The sequence below is a fragment of the Bactrocera dorsalis genome, chromosome 3 (genome assembly GCF_023373825.1).
Source record: "Bactrocera dorsalis isolate Fly_Bdor chromosome 3, ASM2337382v1, whole genome shotgun sequence".
In the NCBI taxonomy this organism is placed as follows: domain Eukaryota; kingdom Metazoa; phylum Arthropoda; class Insecta; order Diptera; family Tephritidae; genus Bactrocera; species Bactrocera dorsalis.
Window position 1 is genome coordinate 61,972,572 of NC_064305.1, and position 25,507 is coordinate 61,998,078.

The 25,507-nt window shown below is 38.8% G+C and overlaps 1 protein-coding gene across 3 annotated transcripts in view; it reads right to left on the minus strand.

Moving 5' to 3' along the window:
* LOC105224658 (uncharacterized) overlaps positions 1-25,507 on the minus strand; it is a 193,805-nt gene that overhangs the window by 131,618 nt on the left and 36,680 nt on the right. The window contains exon 2 of one of the 3 annotated variants that reach the window (XM_049453965.1): positions 7,159-7,230. The exons of the other annotated variants lie outside the window; for them this stretch is intronic. The gene's annotated coding sequence lies outside the window, so the exon portion shown is untranslated. The remainder of the gene's footprint in view (positions 1-7,158; positions 7,231-25,507) is intronic. 3 annotated transcript variants of the gene reach the window in all.

The window sequence follows — 25,507 nt, forward strand, 5'->3', positions numbered from 1 at the left end:
ATAATCTTAAATTATTTATTCAAATTGAGAAAAAATCAATAAATTTGAATGTGTGGAAGATTAAGATGACTTCACCTGAAAAAATTCCTTTAGTTGCAATAGAATGCTCAACTCAGAAAAAATACTTCACTAAGTTTACAAAAACCGTGGTACCAACCCCTATCAACCGTGATACATATCCTAGTTTGAGTGGTTGTATTACTTTGTTATTTTAACGAATATTTTGTCACCACACTCCCTTCTGTAGAAAGAAATAGATCAATTCACATACTCACGGTCTTCATATGAGCCCACCCATCTAGGACTTAGACGTTACAACAATAACTAATGTCACCAGCGAAAGGGAAATGAATGAACTCATCTGACATATGAGAGAGTGCGAGTGCAAATAAATTTATGCTCAGCATTTGAAAGAAAACGAAACACAGTGCGACCACAACAAGTTAAAGGGACAACGCCGATTAAAGTGATGGCTGAGCATGAGCGCCGCAGTGACGCAGGGCGGAAGTGCATATGTACACACGTAAACTAATAATAAAATAAATGCAACAAATAACAATGGGAATGCCAGAAAATGGAACACATGCGATGGCAAAGAAGACGCCGGCCGTTGAAGAGACGGAAGAAGGCGAAGAAGAAGACAGACTACCGTAAAACGAAGCAAAACTGGAGGAAAGAGAACTCCAAAAGCTTGGGCAATGAAGCACGGTGGGAGTGCGTCCGTGGATAAGCAAGAAAGAGGGGGGAGTGTTGTTGTGACAGTTGGCAGAACGCAAGACAGTCGGGCATAAGAACTGCAACAAGAACTGCAACAACTTTGCGCTGGTTTTTTGAATGTGTGGCAGCTTAAGCAGGCGGCCAACGAAACCAGCGGCAACAACAATAGCAACAGTAACAACAACAATGTCAGGCAATATGAACAAATGTATGTGGAATATGCGAGGCCCAAAAGACCTATAGCAACAACAACAACGATAAACATAGCAAAATAACTACAATGACAATAAAAACAACAACAACATGAGCTACACATACTAGTGTAAAATTTGTTGAATTTTCGACAACAACAACAGCAACAACTTCAATAGTGTGTATGGAGTACACCCGTTCATGGCGATGGCAATGACGACGACGACACCGAAGCCGATGATGATGATAATGCCGTTGTTGATGATGATACCCGTACAGCTTGTGCTACGGTTGCGGTGAGGGGCACACGAGCAAAGCAAAATGCAGAGTAGCGGCGCAGGACAATGCAATCAAATAACGGCAGAGGTGAGCCAAATGGCATGGCATAGCGTCGCTGAGTTGGTGGCATGTGCAACACAAGGAAATCGGTATTGGCAATGCGAGTGAGGCGAGTGCCTTGTGGCGAGCAATTGCAGCCCAACTGTTCGTTGTGGCAGTCGGGCGACTGGAGTACGTGCGGAGTTCACTGAAGTAGAACAGGAGTAGAATGAAGTGCAGCGATGAGTAAACGAGTGCAACAATAATGCGGCGGCGTCGGTGGTGGTGGTGGTGGACAAGTGTGGTGGCATGCTTTGCCGTAGTCGAATTCGTGTGGCGTCGCAGGAAGGCGACAATGCAGAATGATGGCGACGGTGTGTGTTGCACGACGGGGTAATGGGAGGATGGGCATTGGTGGTGGCGGAGTGATGTGGTGTAGTTGTGTAAGCAGCAGCAGGAAATGAAGATGCGCTTCATACCAAAACACACACACACGTGTATGTGTAGCGGATCGTGCGGGCGCTACGCTTGGCAGTGACAACGTTGAAGTGAACTGCGGTTGACATACATACAAACAAAAGTAAATACTGGCGCATATTATATGCTGGAGGTGAACTACAACGACTACAAATGCGGCAACGGCAAAAGTACTAGCAACAACTTACGAATATAATGGGGCAAGTGGCAAGCAAATGTGGCATGAACCCGATGCCAACGCCAAGCAAAATAGAACAAAATGCGGCGGTGGCGGAGCAGCAACAACAATGGCAAAGCATTTATACACCACACTTACACGCTGGTTACTAGAAAAAAAAACAACAACAACAACAATACGTATTACCAGTTGTCGCACTATTGGCACAAAATAAATTGATACACAATTTTCCGAAACAACTTTTTTTCACCCACAAATTTTGTGCAAGTGCAACGAAGTAGTAAAGAACGAAAATAATCATAAAATAAAGGTAATAATGAGAGTTTTGGAGATGAGTGGAGCATGAGCGTACATATTTTGTATTTTTGTTTTTCATAGTAGAGAATGGCAATTATTAATACCATAAATATACAAAACTATGAAGCTCCTTGTGTTCCGGTTCAAAGAACTCAAATATGAAAAGGAAAGTTTTGTTGGGACATTTTAAGAGTCTCCATTTTCGAAGCGTAATAATTTACATAAGAGGTCGACCCAACATAGAAGATCGTGGGTTGAAATACCACCCAAACAAAATCTAAAACCGTGAAAAAGTACTGAATCGTAGAGATTTAAACTCATTACAAAGCTTTTTCTCAAAATACCTACATAACAGTCTAACGGTATCAAAACGTAGCACCCAAATAACAATACACTCAGTCCTTTTTTTACGCGATTTTTTTTACGCGATTAGTGGCAGAACCAATAATCGCGCAAAAAAAGGACTGAGTGTACTGAAAGTTACCGATCTAAACGGAGTTAGATCTCCGAAAATACAGCCCTTGGCCGGATAAAATCCGGGCCAATTCCGGTAACGTAGAACCGGCTGTTGTGGGAACCACCATCGGCGTGGGTAAGCTTTGGACTACTATCAAATCTTTGTCTAATCCGAAGGCACATGAAGACCGATTTGCAATCCAATTCAATAGTCATGCCTCTTCGGACCCGAAGAAGTACGCAAGCTATTTTAGCCGTCAATTTATACTGCACCCTTCGGTAGACAAAGCCGAACGAGGTGTTACCCGACGGCTGCGCAAAATACTAAAAGACTGCGCATCACTTACTTTCATCGCTAACGAGGTTCAGATTATCATCGACAAGGCAAAATGATGCTAAATCATCCAGGCTCGATGGGAGTAAGCTACCTCACCAAGGTCCTCAACCTGTCGCTGACCATTCTTTAAATACCTGATATGTGGCAAATCGAAGAGTGGTCCCACTACTGAAATCCGGGAATCTCGATAACTCTACTCTCTCTAGTAGTGAAGATACTTGAGACCTTGCTACTCTCGCCCTTCACGCACCACCTGAGACTAGCAAACCCCCAGCATGGCTTCCCAAAAGGAGCACAGCACCACCACAACATGGTCTAAACCAAAAACCAGCCTACGATAGGATGATCCTCGTAGCGTTGGACTTGACACAGTCAATCACAAAACGCTACTTGAGGACTTCGAAAAATCTACGCTCTCTCCGGAACTGAAGATGTTGAATACGAACCACCTGAGCGGTCGTCAATCATCTTTTTTATTTCGTAAAAATTTTAAATCGAGAAGAATTAAAAAGGGGGTTCCGGAGGGTGGTGTCCTCTTCCCGTTTTTCTTTAATTTCTTTATCTCAAAACTCCCTCAACCACCAGAGGATGGATTCCGACTGTCAATAACCTTAAGCTTTTTGTGTGACATCTGAAAGCCTGTGCTCCTTCACTCCTCACAGGACCGCGATTATTGCCAAAGTATAGAGCCGCACAAAGTTGCTAGCCAGCAGCACATAGGGAAAATTCAAAGTCACGTTGTTGGCAACATAAAAGGCTATTGTCCAGCCGGTCCTTAACTACGCCGCACCAAAATGGTTGCCTGGATGCAGTGAAACGCAAACGAGGAAGCTACAAATATGACAAAACACTATACTTCGGTAGAAGGCAGTATAACTTTTCATGTCTTTCATTGAACACCTGCATAGTGAGACCCGTATGCTCCCAGTTTAGAAGCATAATGAACTCTTCTCCAAGCAGTGGACTGCATTGCGTAAGCACGCCAGCGAAACCGCCTTCTAGCAACATCAAGGGATCTTTCCTCAACTACGTCAACTATATAAACCAATACCCGACCAGACTTTGGGCGCAACTAACTTCAGACATGCACCGACTGCCATTCTCAGTGGAGCCATCAACACCTTCACCAGATGTGTTCTTCAAGCTTTCAAGGGAACTCTGCCAAAACAACGTAAGTCAGGTGAAGGTATAAATTTTGCTTTTCAGCAAGAACAGTGTTATCGAGAATTTTAAGCAACTCAATTGCTAATAAGCCAAGAACACTTGCACACATATTCAATTTTAAACGATATTTAAAATAGTTTTAGAGTTTCGTCCATCCAAAGGGTAGTCGCTCAGTTCAAACAGCTCTTTTTTTAGTTTTTTTAATTTTCTCTATTGTACGGACAATATGAGGCAGTGAATTTTTTTCACAGTTCATCCACAGAGAAGACCGGTGTGCTTGCGTGAGGACTAACAGCGAAAAAAGAACCGATCCTATTCGCTAGGTGACCATAACTCTTTGGTTAGAAGGTCGGCAAGTTTGTTTTCTTTAATGCCTCTGTGTCCAGGAATCCATGCTAACGATATATTACACTTCATGGCAATTTTGATAAGATTTTTAATACACTCCATCATGTACCATGGGTGATTTGATTTGAATGAACGAAATTATCTGAACTGCAGTTTGACTAACACTGAGAATGACGATATCTTCACAATACTTTTCCTCAACTTAAAAAATGCTTGGAAAACGGTCCTTGTCATCGACAGCACCGCTCATGTTTCTTGGACCAGCACTTGTTTGCATTTTACTATAGTTCAATAGAAATATGTAATCATCTTCGCTGCTTTAACAGTCTTCGAATCAAACCCATTAGTTATTTCACTTTTTGTTCATTCCTGTCAAGAGCTAAGAAAAACATAAGTTCCACAATGCACCCTTACTTCATTCAATGAATTGCGAGCAAATTTTCGCATTGTCCACACTTTTCCATTTCTTGTAAATACTTATTTGCTTCGAGAAAACACACAAAAGGACACAAAGTAATACAAAGGTGTACACAAAAAATAAAATATAAAATAAAAAAAAAAGACAACATAACCTGAAAAATGTAAAGTAGAATTGAAGCTAACAACCACAAAGAGAATCGTTGAGTGGGCGGTTGCCAAGGACTTTGGGTAGGAGTTGTCCCAGCGAAAAGCAGCAAAGAATAAAGAAGAAAACGAAATGTGTATGTTATGCGCAGGCAACCTGTTCGTAAATCCTGGATACTACATATAAATGGATTTGGGTTGAGCGAAAGGGAAAAGGTCAGCACGACCAATAAGTAAACACACGAAGTGGAATGAAATATGCAAAAATTTACGGCCAGAAACAGACAGTTTGACATTGGCATCAACACGTTGAGGGGCACAATGGAGAGTAGTTGCTAAAGAAGTAAATAAGAAACTTTATTAATCTAATAATACAACTTGTCTATAGTAAAAGATTGAGAGTTCATCACAAAATAACCGCAATTTTGAGACACGCTCTCTTAATTCACTTTCATTTTATTTAAACCAGCGCTTTTTCTACATACAAAGACAACTTCTTTCTGTCACATTAAGTTGGAAATACCCAACAATATTTAACGGTAATTTTCTTTACTACAAATATCGTTTATTTTAAAGAGATCATAAACATTTCAGAGTCTTAAACTATTCAACTAGTGCCATAACTAATATCGTAGGAAACTCTAAACTTCCGATTTGTTAAAATGACTAGAAGTAAATGATGGAACAAAATTCCTCTCCTATTGGCAAAAGCTGCTCGATTCTGGGCGACTACTTACTTAAGACGGTCTAATTGTTGACAAAGTCATAATAAAGTTTGATCTCAGGGGAATAGCTTACAGTAGAAGATGTCTTGTAAATTCCACCAAAACACACAAATCAAAATTCTACTGATCTCATTCCTTTTGCGGCCCGATGATACCAAAAGTTCCGTCAGGATCGATAAGGTCGTCTCCAAGCCGTGCGATAGCAAGCGAAGTTTCTGACATTCCGCATCCCTATCAAGTGACTTCTTCAATCTATTGCTGGAGAAAATAATACGAGCTGCAGAGCTGTAAAGAGAAGGTACAATCTTTTATAAGAGTGTACCGCTGCTGGCGTACGTCGATGATACTGATTCTGCTTTCTCCAGACTGGATAAGGAAGCAACGTTAATGGGTCCGGTAGTGAACTAGGACTTTAGCAATTGAGAAGTAAAGTCCTCTCTCAACGAACAAAGACCAAATTCTACAATTCACTTCACAGCCCTGTTCTGCTATATGGTATACGATCATAACATCTGATGAGTCAGCGTTAAAAGTTTTTAAGTACCGCATTCGATGGAACGATGAGCTGTACGCCATATATGACGACATTGACATATGTACATACTTGTAGTTCAGCGAATTAAGAGACGTCATTTACGCTGGCTACGTCATATCGTCCGAATGGATCAAAACACTCCAGCTCTGCGATTAATCTATGAAGTATACGCCGGGGGAAAAATAGGAAGAAGAAGAACTCCACACCGTTGGAAAAATCAGGTGAATAAATACCTGACTAGGCTTGGAATCTCCTATTGGCTCCAAACAGCAAAAAAGAAAAACAACTGGCGCGTTGTTGTAAACTCGGTTTTAACAGAATAACCGGTATCTACGCCAATAACGAAGAAGAAGGACCAACTGCTTCTGAAATGGATCGGTTTTGTTGCGATTCAGCAGATGAAAATTCGGACCATGAGGTTGTTATTGCATGAAGTCGTGTGGCAAGATCCTTTTTATATGCAGCCTTATTTTGTCTATGAATGTGGCCATTTTTGAAAAGTGCTGTAATAGTGAAGCAATAACAAAACTTGCTTACTTGAGTACGAAATTTTATCTAAGGACCTAAGGAAGGAGCGTAACCCGATGGCTTTTATACAACGCAAGATAAACAGTTATAAGCCATCTATTGGAAATATAATGTACTTCTTTACACTAGACCTAATATAGAAACTATTTCCGGCCGAGCCCTATAAAGACTGTGTTTTAGCAGTGAGTCATATTCGAAACTTGATGCAAATACAAGAGAGCCCGTTGCCTTAAGTTATATATGAAACCTTTTCATCACAGCATTATACTTTTTAAAATACACCTCAGATAACATATATGTATATATATAGGATATAACATACCATTTTCTTACCAAAATCTGAAGTCCTTGATAATCGAATTGTAAATAAACAAGTATTCTGGATAAACAGTACCTGAAAAGAGAAAAATAAAGTTATTTTAAAACACTGGTAACGATTTTTAGTTTAAAATTCCATATTCATATTTCATATATGAACTTATGGAACACAAATAATACAGCTATGACTTCTAATATACATTTCGATTGAAATAAACAATAGTAAATAGACTAATTAAGGGAGTATTCTGGTCTAGATTTTTGAAAAAATCGATTTTTTTTTGCATATTTTGAAAGTTTAGACTTTCAAAAATATGACCTTGAAAGGATTTTTCACAATTGGGCTTATTTTCGGAGATACAGCCGATTTTGTGACGTGGCGGCCCTGTCTCATAGAATTGTCTTTTAAACTTTAAACGCGTTTTTCTCGAAACTACTTTTTTTGAGGTGGTTGACATAATATCTCAAGTTCAACTGAACCGATTCTTTTGAAATTCGGTATATATATAATGCTCTATCGTGTCTACCTTTGATTTCCACAAATTTTGATTTGAAGTATTTTTAAAAAATTCGAAAAGGTCGAAAAAAAGCGGGACAAAAATTTTTTTTTTTTAAGTCGACGCCATTTTGTTATTATTATTATTTTTTTTTTTGAAAATGGTTCACCCGATAACGACATCCTTACTAATGAAGAATCTTCTTGGTTTTTGTGTTTTAGATCTCTACAAAGGTTGAAATCACGTCAACCAGGACGCACCGTTTTTTTGAAACCTCCACTCCATCAACGAATTTCGGTTTTTTTTTGCTTGTAATTTGTTTTTATATTTTTAAAATGTCAATAAAAAACATATAAAAAAATGGATAGTAAAAATGTTTTCCATTTTTTTTCATCTTAGTTTAAAAAAATGTCTAAAACTCATCCGTATAAACCAGAATACCCCCTTAGGAAGTGTAGGAAAAACTAAAGGGTTAGCAAGCTCATTTAAACAAATCGACCTCATCAACTGGATGCTTCATTGTTAAATGCATAGTTCTGTACGTTTGAAGGGTTTTTTGGTATATCATGAATCTTTGGTGAGCACGAAGCAAGATATTAATCTCTTACTGAATCGGAAGTGGAGATTAAACAGAGTTCACACGAAACTACTTCGAGAAAAAGGGGTTATATCTACTTGCAAATCAGAAAAAAAAACAACTTTTCCATTTTTTTAAATAAAATATTGTACATTTACAGAAATAAATTCACTTTAAATAATTGGGGAATCGTTTTTAACAATTTTAGATTCTCTTCATCTCCTAGTCGATCTCTAGGAAAACCTCCGAAAACAGGTGCTTGTTGGTGGAGTTTTTGCTGCTTAAAATTATCACAGCTCCAAAAACAAAAAAAGAAAATATAGTTTTTAACTTAAAATTAAAAATTAAATTTTTCTTAAATTGGGGTTTCCAAAAAAAGTAAATTTTTATGACAAAATTTATACTTCAGTTTAACTTAAAGATTATTTTAGAATATCTTATTCCTTTGATCATTGCCTGATAAATATATCTAAGAAGGTTTTGTGAAAATTTCAATTCGATCTGTCCAACCGTTTCGTAAAAATATTCCTCAGACTCTGAAAACAGCTTTTCGAAAAACGATTTCAAAGATTACTAAGCCGATTGCTATAAGTTTAAGAAGTTATCATACAAATACACTCCTAGCTCCTCAATTATATTCGAGATTAAAATATATGTATGTACATTCCAGACGTACATAGGTCGACAAAGTCATCGAAGAGTCATACTATGGTATCTTTTACTACAGACACTTTCCTGTGCCAATGTTAGGTCTTCGCGATCTTTCTTTCCCCGAAATAGGGTTGTATAGTAGGCCTAAAGTTTTCGTCACCAAAAAGTGGTCATCTTTTATAATCATGAAAAGATATTCGAAAATCGCCAATTTTACAAAAATTGAGGTTATACACGCATTAACAGTAGAGAAGTGTCGTATAGAGAAACTAGAGCAGCAATTTTTAATTGTGCTACAGCAACCTTTTTCTGAAAAAAAAAACACAACAACAACCGCAATGGTCGAAGCAATAACTGCAATGTCATTTAACAACGAAAACAGCAATAAAAAATTCCAATGCACTCAGTTAAAACAACAACAAGAACAACGTTGGTATGAGCTGAAGAGCTTGGAGTGTCTGAAACACCTAACAGCAACAACAATGAGTGCAAAATAGTCACAATGCTGCCGATAGCAGAGCCGACATTAAGGCAAATAACAGCAACGAGACAGTTGCCACACAGTGTAGGCACTCGTGTCTGCGTAGCTGTGTGCATGCGTGAATGCCGAGGATGAGTTGTGTCAATAGCAAGAATAAGCAATAAAAACAACAAGCACTATAAATGCAGCAATAACCGCCTTAATGGCAGTAAGGTCTGCCAACTGTAGCACCAGCAGCAGCAACAACAACCAGTAATCAGTGACAGCAACAAAAGCAACAAGAACAACGATAAAGTGCAACAGAGCAGGCGGATGCAGTTAGAAAAACACTGACTCGACGGACCAGAACTCCAATACCTACATACACCACATAACTAATCTCCGATGATGCTCTCACACCTTAAAACCGTTATACACACATACATAAATACAGTTACTATACTGTAACAACTGTTTTATAAAAATCCGAAAATTTTCGGAGTTATTTTCCTTATTAATTATTTTGTATATACTACTGAGCAAAAAATAGTAAGACATTGTTCATAATTTTCAAATTCTGAACCTATTCTTCAAAATCTATGTCGTTCCCATCAAAGTAATCCATCTTGGCGAATATACTTATGACAATGATTTTTCTAATCCTTGGAAACATTTGTTAAAGTCAGTTTCCGGAGTAACTTTCAATGCGCGTCTTCAATTGACTCAAACCGGTTTCCGTGGAGCGGTGGTTGGAGTTTGATGAATAGACAGAAGTCACACGGAGCTAAATCAGGCGAATGTGGTGGTTTTGGCACAATATTGAAAGAAATTTTTTGCGAAAAACTCACGAAGAATCAATGCAGTAAGCGACGGTGCACTATCATGGTGTAAAAAACTAGAGTTTTCGACCCACAATTCCAGACTCTTTTTACGAATAGATTTGCGCAACCGACACATAACACTCAGATAGCATTCCTTGTTGACAGTCTGGCCGGTCGGAAGGAATTCGGAGTGGACCACAGTTCGATAATCGAACAACCTTGTTTTTCGACCTACTTTGACGTGGTGTTTCGGCTTCGGATCACTTTTGCCACGACATTCAGACGATTGAACGTCGGTTTTCGGATCGTGAGCATAATTCTAAGACTCAGTCAGTCAGTAATAATACGTTTCATGACGTCCTGGTAGTCTGATATTGTTTCACAGATGCTAACGCGAGGCTGTTTTTTTCAAAAAAAATTAGTGCTTTTGAAACCAATCGTGCTTTCACTGATCCTTCCGATATTCCAACGATGCCAGTAAGATCTCCGAATGTTAATCGCCGAGTCTCACGAACCAATTTCTTTACTTTAATGACGTGTTGATCATCAGTTGGTGTTGATGGCTAGCCTGTCTGGTTCATCGTATCTTTTTTTTATAATGCATTTGCAATTTATTGTACATTAGAATATTAAATGCTGCGGAACGTATCCTGTCACAACCGGCATAAGGCTAGATATTCACTGAAGTAATATATTTCATTATTATCAACTATCTCTTCTATATCAAGAATTTGAGGGTAAGATCTTAAGGATCAGTGCCCCTACCAAAATAACCAACGTCTCCTTTCCTGGAAGTAAAGGCCCTTTAGTCTATCCAGCATTCACACTACTATAAAGTACATAATTTTTTGGCGCGCCCTCTATTGAAGGTGTTCTTCTAAAATAAATTGCTTCAAGCAATTCAAACCGGGTACGCGATTGCAGGCTGATAAGGTGTTCAGCTTTCCCATGGGCTTCTACACTAATAGCGATTTATTCCCTTATGGCCGTTTTCTCAATGTCTGGTTAGAATCCTTCAGTTTAGTTCTGGTTAACTTAACCAAAACTCCTTTTTTCGTTAAAAAAATGTTTGAAACCAGAACCTAACTGACAGCTGGCTGCTAACCAGACATTGAGGAAACGGCCTTTAGACTAAGATCGCTGTTAGCGCCGCTTGACATATTCCTTTTGTAAAAGTGATGATGGCTGGTTTTAACGAGTTAATGTTTAACCCGATCGTACTATATATTCTTTAGGTAGGCTTAATCGCTGTTGAACTAAGTCGCAGAGAGTATTCTCAACTTTGCATCTTGCCATAATAACAATGTCGTCTGCGTATTCCTTACACCGAATCTCATTTTTTGTTAGCAGCTCAGGGAGCTCACCTACTACGAGGCTCCATAGTAAGGGGGATAGAACTCAACCCTGTGGACAACCTCTCGTAGTATCAAAAGGATTCTTGCTCACCCCCAAAATGGTTTCAGCAATCCTCGTATGCAGTACAGTCTCTATCCATCTGCCACATTTCTCTTCTCCAGTGCCCTAATAAAACTTTTGTGGGACGCAATGTCAAAAGTGTCTTCGATGTCTAGGCACTTCCTTATTCTTCTCAGTGTTTTACTTCTAGGAAAGCTTCCTTTGAAGGATAAAGTACAAGTACTTCGCCCTATCCACAAGTTGCAGATGTGAGGAGATGAGATCATCTAGATTCTTATAAGAATATAGGTAACTTAACCATAAACTTTTTATATTTATAGGTTATGTAAACTTATTATAATATACTTTTCCGTCTGCCATAACAACCCTACTATAATAAAGGGCAATTGAGCGATTCACAAAGTCTCAAGCGGTTATTTTGCGGCATTCAAGTCGCCCGTCAGCCTGTCCAACTCGCTACAGGGCTGACACATGCTTGGAGGTCATCAACAGTTTATGCCAGCACATAGTTAGCGAAGAGGCATAAGCGGCAACAACAATAACTTGAAAAAATTAAAAAAAGGCATTGAATGCACTCGTTAAAAACGAACGCAAACGAACTGACACACACATATACATACATATGTACATATGTATGTATGTATGTATGTATGTAGCTTGCTGAAGGGCCGAAATAATGCATATGCGCTTATGAGAGAACGATATGCATGTGCTTACGTGCGTGCGTGTATGTGTGTTTAGTGCTGCCTGCAACTTATGAAGTGGCATAAACAGTGTGGCAACATTGGAGTGGACAATTGAGGCGATGGAAGCGGATAAAATAAATAAATGAAGGTGCCCACATTGCACAAGTGGGAAATGACTGCGCCGTAGCTGGCGTTGTGGCAACAACAACAACGACAACGTCAAAATAAATTGCGATTTTATTTTAGCAACACGAACAATTCTTTATGCACACATACACACAAAGAAGCAATAATAACAACAACGCCAATGAGGAGCAGCATAAAATGGGCGACAGAAATATCAAATATTATACAAAATGCAGCAGTCGCAATATGCAACAACAACAACAATCCGCACAACGATAACTGTATGCGGCCAGCAGCAACATTCGAGTGTGCAAATGTGTGTGTGTAATGGCCATATTGCCAACTTATGTGGGCGTCCGCTGGTCGTCCGCAGCAGCTGCAGCCGTGCAAACCGGAAATAACGGTTGAAAAATATGAGAAAAGCAATTAAACGAAAGAGAAGCAATTAGGCAAAAGAAGAGTACACGTAATAGTTCGCACAGAAGAGTGTACGAAAGCGGGGTGGAACTGAAAAAAATATAATAAAATAAATTAACGCCATAAAGTAGAGGGCTAACGACAACAACAAATGCTTAGAAGAACAATGACAGTATAGATGTCGATAACAATGATTAATAAAAGTATAACTAGAAAATAATGCCAACCACGGTTGCACCGAAGCTATAATACCCTCCACAAACAAATTTCATACAAGAACTTGATTTTGATCATTCAGTTTGTATGGGGGCTATATGCTATACGAGGGCTGCTATATATGAATATCTCTGGCGTAGGCAACAATAAGTGTTGCCATGTGCAATCTGACATTTCCATTGGAAAGTTTGACATTTTTTAGCATAACATCACTCAGAACGTTTTGTCATTTAATCGTGAATTGTTTTATTTACAGGGAATTAAAAAATTCATCTCGGCCAAAAAAGGGAATTAACTCGTGAACATTTTCGTGCGATCATTTTTCACAACTTTCGACGTGGATTATCACGACAAGAGTGCATCGATGAACTAAAATCTTTGTATGGCTATGAAGCACCATCCTATAGCACTGTGAAAAACTGGTCCGTCGTGGCGGACGCTCGCTTAAAGACGAATTCCGTGAAGGTCGTCCAAAAACAGCCGTTGTGCCAGAACACATCGATGCCGTACGTGAACTGATAATGCAAGACCGTCATGTAACATACCTTCAGATAGAGGCATGCCTATGCATTTCTCCCACCAGCATACATTCGATATTGCATGAACACCTGGCCGTAAAAAAGGTTTGTTCTCGTTGGATCCCGCACAGTTTGACAATCGCTCAAAAAAGGCTCGTGTGGATTGGTGTAAAGAAATGCTGAAAAAATACGATCGCGGTGCTTCAAAAGACGTTTATAAGATCGTCACAGGTGACGAATCATGGATCTATGCGTATGAGCCCGAAACAAAACAGCAATCGACCGTGTGGGTCTTCCAAGACGAGCCAAATCCAACGAAAGTTGTTCGCGGAAGAAGCACTTCGAAGCAAATGGTCGCCTGTTTCTTCGGTAAAACTGGTGATGTGGCGACTGTTCCGCTTGACCAACGTAGGACGGTCAATTCTGAGTGGTACACCACCATTTGTTTGCCTGAAGTCTTCGGAGAAATTCGAAAAACGAACAACAGAAGACGAATCATTGTGCACCATGACAATGCGAGCTCTCACACATGGGCTCAAACCAGCGCTTTTTGTCCGGCCAAAACGTCGAATTGATTGGTCATCCGCCGTACAGCCCTGACTTGACACCCAATGACTTCTTTTTATTCCCACACATCAAGAAAATAATGCGAGGTCAACGATTTTCGTCGCCAGAAGATGCGGTTGAAGCATTCAAAAACCATGTTTTGGAGGTGTCTCAATCGGAGTGGAAAAAGTGCTTCGAAAATTGGTTTGAGCGCATGCAAAAGTGTATAAATCTTGATGGAGAATATTTTGAAAAACAATAAAACCATTTTCGTTGATAAATATTCCTATTTTCATTATTAGGCCAGAGATATACATATATAGCTGCCCTCGTATGGTAAATGAAACAGGGAATAAGTCGAACGGTACCATGTATGGTGCGATCTTAAAGTGAAGGGAGTTCAGATTCAGCTCGAATATGTATTTTCGTTTGCTGTTGTTGAAAAGGCGGGAAGAGCTTTCCGCACCGCTGCGTGAAAAATTGCCGAAATGCTTTCGAACGTACTTTTTGCCTCTTACCCGTATAAGGGTAGATCATAGTCGATAACAGAAAGAATTAAGGACTTAGTTAGATTAATAAAGGTAGTTTGATTACATTTACAAAGATTAGATCAAACTTTTGTGGAATCTAACCAATGGGAAGTACTTCACAAACTATTTTCAGTGGTCGAGTCCTTGAATTAATACTTTGGCCGATATCCAGTAAAGCAGTTTATCGTAGGAAAACCTGTTAGAGTTGAATATCGGAATCGGGCAGCAACAAGCGTTAGGAAAAGTACGACGATGAGTTAATATACACAAATAAAAAGCGAATTTCGAGACAACCAGCCTTCGGTAATAATTGCTGGTCGCGAGCAAGTGCTTTTGATTGATACTAATTATTCAAAGAGTGTCGAGAACGTGTTGACGACGAACCATCTACAGGACGGCCATCAACATCAACTGATGATTACGTCAATAAAATAAAGAATTCGGTATTTGTGAATCGACGATTAACAGTCAGGGATCTTCCTGGCATCATTCGAATATCGTAAGGATCAGTGAAAACCCTTTGGAAATATCATTTGGACCTAAGAAAAGTGAAAGCATGATTGGTTCCAAAATCTCAAAATTTTTTCAAAAAATAGCGTCGCGTTAACGTCTGTGAAACAATGCTTTCCGACTACCAGGCTGCTAGGAAAAATTTTATTACTCGCGAAGACTCTTGAATCTCAGCTTACGACACAGAAACAGACGATTAATCAGCCGAATATCGTGGCAGAGGTGAGCCGAAGGCGAAAAAACCACATCAAAGCATGTCAAAATTCAAGGTTATGTGGACAGTATTCTTTGTTTATCAAGGTGTGGAAATTGACTTTAACTTCTACTTCGAGGAATGAAAAAAAACTTTCAAAGCGTATTGTGACCAAGCGGGATTACTTTGAGGGGGACGACATAGATTTTGAAGAATAAATTAGGAATTTTAAAATTATAAAGAAAGACTTACTATTTTTTGCCCACTGTATATATAAGTATACATACATATGTACATGTATGTATGTATATCCATGTAACAAAAGCGAACATAAAACGCTACAAAATGCGGGTGGCGCACAAAATTTGGATTTTCAGATTTTTCATTAGATGAGTTTTTTTTGTTGTTGCTGCCTTAACAATAAAGCCACCTCATAGCAGCTCGCTTTTGTTCATTTCATTTGCATTTATAATATTTTATTTGCAATTTCTATAGTTAATGGCAGATAAATATGGTAGTAGATGCAACGTATAGTTAACACGTATGTACAGTGGCGGACAAAAGTCTACATACACCCCCTATTTCCATTGATATGAGAATACAAAAAGTTTTTAGAAAAATGTGTTGATACAGTTTTATTCTAATATTTATTATAATAACAATTAACTAAAAAAATTCATTATTTAACATAAAACAACAAATTTATGGAAGAAAAACTCAAAAATTGCTTTGACAAAAGTCTACATACAGTTCAAATCTCCTACTTTGTACATTGTAATATTAACAGTAAGGTAACGTTAGCTATTTTCTTTTATTTCAATATGTTTATTGCTTGATATTTATTGAATTTAGTTGTGGTTTAAACATTTCAATAGCTATAATGGCTCCGCGAAATGAAATATCAGTTGATGTAAGAAATTTGGTGATAAAAGAAAGAAAAGAAAAAAAATCATATGGTGAAATTTCTAAAATTTTAAACTTGAGTCGAGCAACAGTACAGACAATTCTAAAAAACTTTAAAAATAATGGTTCCAACGAAAATAAACCGCGCAGTGGACGCCCAAAAAAACAATCTCGTAGAGACGTCAGCCTGATTCCCAACGAAGTATACCAAAATCCAAAAGTAAATGCTCCAAATATAGCCGAACGCATAGTAAGTACGTCACAAATGAGTATCCAACCAAAAACAATAAAAAAAAACTCTAAACGATAACGGATTCCACAGTAGAACACCACGGAACAAACCTTTTATTTCTGAAAAAAACCGGAAACTTCGTTTAAAGTTTGCCAAAAAACACAAAGAAAAGGAAATGGATTTTTGGAAAAAAGTTTCATTTACAGATGATTCTAAATTCACCTTTTTTGGTAGTGATGAAAGGGCTAAAATTTGAAGGAAAACTAACGCCACGCCTAAACCGAAGAACGTAGTATAAATTGTGTAGCTCGGTGGCGGCAGCGTAATGGTTTGGGGAGCTGTTGCGGCCTCTGGAGTTAGAAATTCGGACTTTATCGAAGGTGAAATGGACGGTTATAAGAATAAGTCTCTGTTGGAACATAATTTGAAGCCTTTGGTGGATAATTTAGGGCCCGGTTCCAGTTGGATATTTCAACAAGATAACGATCCGATGCATGCGGCGCAAATTGTTAAGGACTGGTTGCTTTATTATACTCCAAGGCAATTAAATACACCACCTCAAAGTCCAAATATGAATATTATTGAACATATATGGGAGATTTTGGAGCGTAGAATTAGAAAGCACCAAGTTTCTAGCTCTGCTATACTCTAAGAGCGCATATTGAGACCTTGGAACAGCATTACATCTGCAGCGTTGACAAATTTAGCAGAATCAATGCCACGGCGTCTTCAAGCAGTTATAGATGCCAATGGGGACCCAACTAAATACCAAAACGTCTTAATAACTAGCATTTTATAAAGTTTTTCGCACTGAATTAAGATATTTTTGTACTGTATGTAGACTTTTGTCAACACAATATTTGAGTTTTTATTCCATAAATTTGTAGTTTTATATTAATTAACGGATTTTTTAAGTTTGTTGTTATTAGAAAGAAGATTAGAATAAAACTGTATCAACACATTCTTCTAAAAAGTTTTTGTACTCCCACATCAAAGAAAACAGGGGGTGTATGTAGACTTTTGTCCGCCACTGTATGTATGTGTGTGTGTCGGCTGCAATTGGCCAATACAGTCAGACAAATAAATCGGCTGGGCGGCATTCACTCGGCCGCGACGAATATGAAAATACGAAAAACGAGTAAGTAAAAATGCTTGTGCATGTGTGTGAATATGCGGCTACATACATACATACATTATACAAACTTACACACAGGCATAGTAACGTAATATATACATACATACGTGCTTAGAAATACCCAAAAGTCAAAACCATTCGTAATGTGTAACTTTGCTCGCATATAATTACATATGTACATATGTATGTATATGTATATTTATGATAACTTATGCAGGATTTATGTTGAAATTAATATCTACATACATATTTACATACATACATATATACTATACATATAATAAATGCTTATGTCGACTAGCACACTCCCTACCCTGTGTTGCAAGTTGCAGTTGCGGCTTAATGTGGCAGTTTGTTGTTGCATAAGTATGCATTTATGTTTGTATGTATATATGCATGTATGTATTTATAAATGCAAATATGTAAGTATAAATGTGGGTATAATGTACGGACAAAATTGTTGCGCATTTTCGCTCAACTTTTTCATTTACCTTTCCATTCGGTTTTACGCTTTTTATATTGCAGACTTTATAATTCAGTGTTGTTGTTGTTGCTACTCGCTTTTGTACAATGTTTATGTGACAGCGATTTATTTTACTTTTAATTATTTTCATTATGCTGGAAATAAAGCGAACACGCGAGCACTCTCTTGCATGTGGTCAGATACATAAATACATACATATGTATGTGTGTGTATACATATTCATTAATATATTTATTTTCATTTGCACGAATGTACATTTGTAAGCGACCACAACAGGAGCAAATTAACTTATTCACTGGCCAGCTGACCATTATGTGAGGGTGAATAGTTGTTATTACCTTGAATAATGTGGAAAGTGTTGATTTGTTGTTGTAAAAATTAAACGTTTATTGAAACAAGGCAAACGTTAACTTCAGTTGTACAGACGCTTTAATATCTTTTAAAAATCAAAAGGTTTCTATACAAGAATTTAATTATTATTTTTTTTTTAATTTTAATCCGTCAGTTCATACAGCTATATCTTATACTGGTCCGATCTCAACATTTTTTGCGGAAACTTTACCACTTCCTTCATGGAAAAGTTCGTTAAGGTAACTCACAGCTATACGATTTAGTAGTAGTCCGATCTGAGCAATTTCTTCGGAGATTATTGTAATACTTTGGGAAATAATCCATCCTAAATTTCATTACGATATCTCTACAAAGCAAAAAGTTTTCCATACAAGAACTTGATTTTGATCGGTCACTTTGTTTGGCACCTATATGATATGGTGGTCCGATCTTAACAATTTCATCCAAGATTCTTCGAAAATAATCCATACAAAATTTCGTGCAAATATCTTGTCAACTAGAGAAATTTCCATATAATGAGTTGGTTCTGATCGTTCAAACACAGCTGGTCACGCTGATCATTTATATGGTAAGTATGTTTTATAGGGTCTCTGAAGTTTTCTTCTGGGTATTACAAACACCGTGGCAAACTTTATATACCCTGTGCAAGGTATCATAATTTAGATTAAAGTACACCCTAGACCGAAGCATACTCTTGTAGAACGCCCAGAGGTGATCTAGTGACTGATGCCCAGAGCAAACTGATATTATGGAGAGGATACTTCTCCAGCCTGCTGAATGACAGTGAAAGCATAACACCAGGAGATGGTGAACCCGTCTGAAGAACAACAAAGCGGCGAAGAACTGATTAGGAGCATGCATCAGCTTCTTTGTGGAATAGAATGTAAAATTGGAATTTAAGTGTGCTCTTCCCAATCCACAAAAAGGGAGACCCCACAATCTGCGCTAACTACCGTGGGATACGCCTCTTCAACATCGAATTTAAGGTTCTATGGAGCGTATTGTATGAAAGATTAAGGCTCATCGTCAACAAACTTTTTAGACCTTTTCAGTGTTGGAAAAGACTTGCGAAATGAGGATCGACACACATCACCTCTTCGTAGATTTTAAGACTGTTTTTGACAGCTACCTTTATGCCACGGAGATACGAGTTTTCGAGAAAAACGAAGATTTATGTTCCTTTGTGCATTGGCAACGGCGAATACCGCAGTCAATGGAACGATGAGCTGAGTGGACGAGATATACAACGACATTGACCAAGCTCAGCGAATTAAGAGTTAGCGACTACGCTGGATAGGTGAAGTCGTCCGAATGGATGAAAACACCCCAGCTCTGAGAGTACGGCGGGTACTTCGTCGCCGCCGGGCGAAGCGGAGAAAGAGGAAGACCTCCACTCCAATGGAAAGACCAGGTGGAAAAGGACCTGGCTATACTTGACATCTCCAGTTAGCGTCAAACATCGAAAGTGAGGAACGACGGCACTGCTGTAAACTGTCAATAAAGAAGAGGAGACCCGTATTATAGAGAGACGCTGTTGTAGTCCTAGTTACTACAGCAGTAGTTTGTGTATTTCATAATACTATTAAGTATACTTTAAAACATAGCCAACATGCTTGACATTACTTTTTCGAGAAGCAGTAAAATTTCACCGTCTGTTTGCCTTTGCGGTAGTAGCCGTAGCCAGTCAGTCGTCCCCGGCCTGACACATAGATGGCGCTACTAGTATTAAATCGATATGTATATTAGTTAATTCTAACCTTCAAAAGGCGCGTGTATAAATTTGACAGCGGATTTTCGGATTATTAGTTTCTGAATTATATTTATATCATTTCGAGTGAAGCAGCTTTCGTTATTGTGAAGAAAAAATTATTAAAAAGGAGTTTCGCGTTTTGATAAAATATTGTTTTCTGAAGGAAAACATTACAGTTGAAACAAAAACTTGGCTCGATGACGAGTATCGATACACTTCCCTAGGAAACTCAACCTTCAAGGATTAGTATGTTAACTTTAGACGTGGTGAAATGAGCAGCGAAAACGCTGAACGCTTTGGACGCGAAAAAGACAACATCAAAAGAGTCTACAAAATAATTTTAGATGACCGCAAAGTGAAATTGTTCGAGATGACAGGTCCTCTAGAGATCCCAATTAAACGTGTACATCATATAGTCAACGAATATTTGGTTATGAGAAAGCCCTGTGCAAATGGTTGCTCACGTCAACGACGAGTTGAAGATTCGGAGCAGTGTTTGGAGATGTTCAAGCGTAGTAAACCCCAGTCTTTGATATGTGACGATGAATGCGCTCCAAAGCGTGGAGAAACGTAGCATCTATCATCGTATATGTCGTATTCTTCAGATCTGGCCCCCAGCAACTATTTCCTGTTCTCAGATCTGAAAAGAAATGGTCGCTGGGAAGAAATTTTTGTAGTTGTGGTGATCGCCGAAAGATGGACATAAGCAAACAGACAATACATCATATTTTACAGTTATTCTTCGTTAAAGGAGAAACGCAAGCCACATGACTGAATATGTGAACAGCCAATCATGGCAGTTTTTATCTCGCCCAATCCATTCCGGTAATTTTGTTGTCAAAGCAGTACCACGCTCTGGAAGGCCAATTTTCGAAAATATCGATAAAACTGTCGCGTGTGATCGACATGTAATAACTGTTTCGATTATTTAGGTGATAAATACTCCCCAAAACATATTTCATTGGCACTTTTTGAGAAGGCCTTCAGCGAATTTTGTTTTATCTCCTCGATCGACTGAAAACGGGTTCCACGGAGCCAAATCTGGCGAATACGGTGGTTGATTGATGGTAGTCATTGCGTTTTTGGCTTTGAACTTGGTCATATTCGTGACTCAATGCGATGGTGCATTATCATCATATACAATCCATGAATTGTTCTTCCACAATTTCTCACGCAAACATCTCGATACGGCCGAATAGAACTCCTTATTGACCGTCTGTCCCTTCGGAACAAATTCATGAGGCACCAAACCGCGAATATAGAAAACTCATAACAATGTGTCATCGGCAGTTATAATGCCCTCAATGATTGCGCAATCGGAATTCCTACGAAAAAGCATGTCCAAAGAGACCTGTTTACTGTTCTATTTTTGATAAACAAATCATCTTTATCGGGACGAGTCGAGCAAGAACGCATTACATACCCAAAACATGCTCAAAAATCATTCGAACGGACTCGCGAGAGATATCGAGCTCTCTTGCAATCTCCCTAACAATTGTCTGACAATTTTCAAGCACCATATCCTTCACTTTTATAATATTTTCTGCCAGTTGAAGAGCTCGTAGGCTTGTATTTTTGATAAAATTAAATCACCGTAAGCCTTTTCCAACATTCGCAACTATTTCGTACACGAAATTTGGTAAGGAATACAAAATTTTAGACAAATTCGTTGACGATATTTTTATCCATGGTAAATTATACTCATGGTAATTTTTTTGACATATAATTTTCCCTGGAAATCGAATTACAATTTCCAGGAGGTTTTTTGTCACAATCTAAAAAAAAAGTTCGATGTACTATAAGCGTGCCACACGTATTATCGCTGAAAAATCTCATAGATCGAATTTTCATCTCCATATCGCTGATGGATCGCAACAAAATGGATCCATTCTTGCTGCAGACGGTTACTGTTGACGAAAAATTAGCCATCTACGAAAACGTCAAGTAAAAACAGTCATGATCGAATGGCGGTGTGCCTTCGCAACCGGTGTCCCAGCCAGCATTCACAATCCGTAAGGTTTTGATATTTAATTTAGTGGGATTGGCAGGGAATCATTTACTATTAGCTGTACCCCTGTGGTCAAACTCTTAATTCGGACTTGTCCTATCAAGAATGCAACCATCTCAAGGAAGTAATCGTGCAGAAGCGACCAGCGTTGTCCTATAGGAGAGAAATTGTGTCCCATCAGGACAACGTCAGGCCACACATATCGATAGTGATTCATCAAAAGCTCCAGGAGCTTGGTTGGGAGAATTTTATGCATCTACCTTATTGTGCAGACCTGGTATCAAGTGATTACTACCTATGGATCTCTATAACCAATGATTTTTTTGGTGAAAAATTTGTCTCAAGAGAAGTTTATGAAACAGCTGTCCCAGTTTTTTGCCACTTCAAACGAGGGTCTATGAGAGTGGGTATTATGAAATTACATTCAAACTGTCAAAAAGATATCGAACGGAGCGGAGCATATTTCACCAAAATGGGATATTTCTAACTATGCTCTACAAAATCTTCAATTTAATACACAAATAATGAGTTTCCTTCTACTATACCTAATATTTGGACTTTCAAGTATCTTTCCATTCAAAACTTAATACACTGTGTGTCTTTTTAATGAAATCGCTGTTTGTTTATTCTCAGTTGGAATCCAACACTAACAACCGACTTCACCAGCGATGATTTAGCAAAACTTTCGCTTGCTTTTATCGATCACTTCTAAGCAACAAATTTCATATCGCGCGACCAACACCAAAAACCCTGAGACAAAGTTCTATTCTTTTAAAGTTTTTTTAGCAATATTTCCAGCTCATTGTGATTACAAGTGTGTATCGTTTATTTGCTTTGCTGCAGTGTAAAGGTCTCAAAACTTGCCACCTTGCAGGCCAGCGTTAACGCGTCGCAAAGCTTCGGCCAACGCAGCGAGCGTGAGTGCTCAGTGTAATCCACGAGGCAACAGCAGCACAGGAGAGTATCCGCTGCGCATCCATTATGTGGCAAGTTCGCAACCTCCATTTCAATTTTGCACTAGTTACGCGAGGCAACCACGAACGCTCTTATCGCAGCGGTGAAGCTGAGCGTATGTACATATGTGTGTTTCTTGTTTCAACTTGGCGCTCAAAAGACGTTACAGATTTATTGCATTTTTTTTCATTTTGTTAAAATTTCTTTCAAATTTGATGCATGTGGTATGTATATTACTACATATACACAAGGGCATAAGGGTGTCCCTTAGTTGTATGGAGAAAAATAAAAGTGTTTATACATATTCTCGGTATTTTCTTCTTCTTTATTGGCGTAGGCAACGCTTACGCGCTTATAGCCGAGTTTACAACAGAGCGCCAGTAGATCTTCTTTTTGGCTAGTTGGAGCCAATTTAAGAATCCAAGTGTAGCTAGGCCTTTCTCCACCTGGTCTTTTTAACCAAGTGGAAGTTTTCCTTCCCGATCCTGTCATAGATTTAGACATTTCTCAATATTATATAACAGACGTATTAGTTGTACGGGGATACCAAAGTCGGACATAACGGCATAAAGACAGCTCCTTTTCGTGCTGTCAAAAGCAGCTTTGAAATTGACGAAGAGGTGGGTGGGCTTTTCATGAGTTGTCTGTATATTTGAATCGTACATTTGAATTAAGAGACGCCTTAATGCGCATACTTGCCACAAGCCAACAACTTGCAACTTTTGCTACCAACCGCCGAATAGAGAATTTATTTTATGTCTCCTAGCCACTTACAGACCCTTTCACAACCACTGCCACCTCGTCTTCCTTATCACAAGCTATCGCCACAACACCTTGACCCCCTTCCCCCCCCTCTTCGCAAGTTTGCTACTTCTTATGCCTGATTTGCCAATATGTGCACGTATTTGTGTTTTCTAGCTGCTTCTGCTACGTGTTCTCCCCGTCAAGCCACAGCTTCGTGCCGCCGTCCTCAACTCCCCACACAGCCACCAGCGCCTACCACTGTCATTCATCCTTGCTGTTTCTCGCGCAAATAAAGTTTCCTCCACTTTGGCTTAATGGTCGTCGAGGCGTTGCTGCACAATAAAATAAATGTGAATACGAAACTGTTGTCGTTGACACTGCGGCGGGGCGCAGTGGGGAACAAGCGAAGCTGGCATACCGGTATGAGATTAAAATTGAGCAGAGGTTGCCGGTGGTCGGTTACTTTTATGCGTTCGCAATGTGTTGCCAACCAGCAGAGGTGAGTTCACAAGCGAAATGCCTCGACTATTTTTGCTCTGAATTTAACTGCCACGGCTGCGGGAGCTTTTGTTGCCCTGTCACATACATCATATTGAACGCATATGTTTGTGTGTATCTGTCAAACACTCATATGGAAATTACACATGTGTAACGGTCGCCCTTTCAGTGGTTGCATGTCCAATATGTTATTTTCAAACAAACTGTACACATTCATTTCGTTCATGTGCGAGAACATATGCTTGCAATTCTCAAACGACTTATGACTTTATTATTTTACTTTTAATCAAGCTGAAGAAGATAAGCAGTAACCAGTTCATTGAGTGCTCTTGATTAGACGACGCTACACTTGGACTACAATAATTTTAAGACTATCAACGTGACGAGCTAAGTCGATTTAGCCATATCCATATATCAGTCCGTCAATATATAAGCGAACTAGTCTCTCTGTTTTTGAGATACAACCTGAAATTGTGTACACTTCCTTGCTCACCAGAAAACTACTCATTTGCTAAGGTATCTTCAGGTAATTTGGAGTAGGTCATTATTCGAGGCGTTTATTGTATTAAGAAATGGAGGATAAGGGATTGTAGACCCTTTCGTTTCAGAAGAATAACACGCCATGACGAAGTGCCAGTTTCACAAAATTATTTTGGGCGGCTAGTTCAGGAACTGAATTCTCAACCACCTAGACTATGTGTCGGTCTCTATAGAGATGAAATTAGACGTCGTTGGATTTCTTTTTTTATACCTTGAAGAATTGATGCTATGGAAATAACTCAATAAGGTAATAAGTCCTCGAATTTCAAGGCAGAATAACTCTTACCAACAGGTGCTACTTCGGACTAAGTTGACAATTGAGAAGTAAAGTCTTTTCTCGATGAACAAAGACCAAAATCTAGAAGTCACTTATCACCCCTGTCCTGCTATATTGTGCACAGACTTTGATGATGACAACAGCTAACGAGTCGGCGTTACGAGCAACAGCTTTTGCGACAGCGAATACCGCAGTCGATGGAACGATGAAATGTACGAGATATACGACGCCATTGACATAGTATTAAGAGACAGAGGCTAATCTGGCTAGGTCATGTCATCCGAATGGATGAAAACTCTCCAGCTCTGAGAGT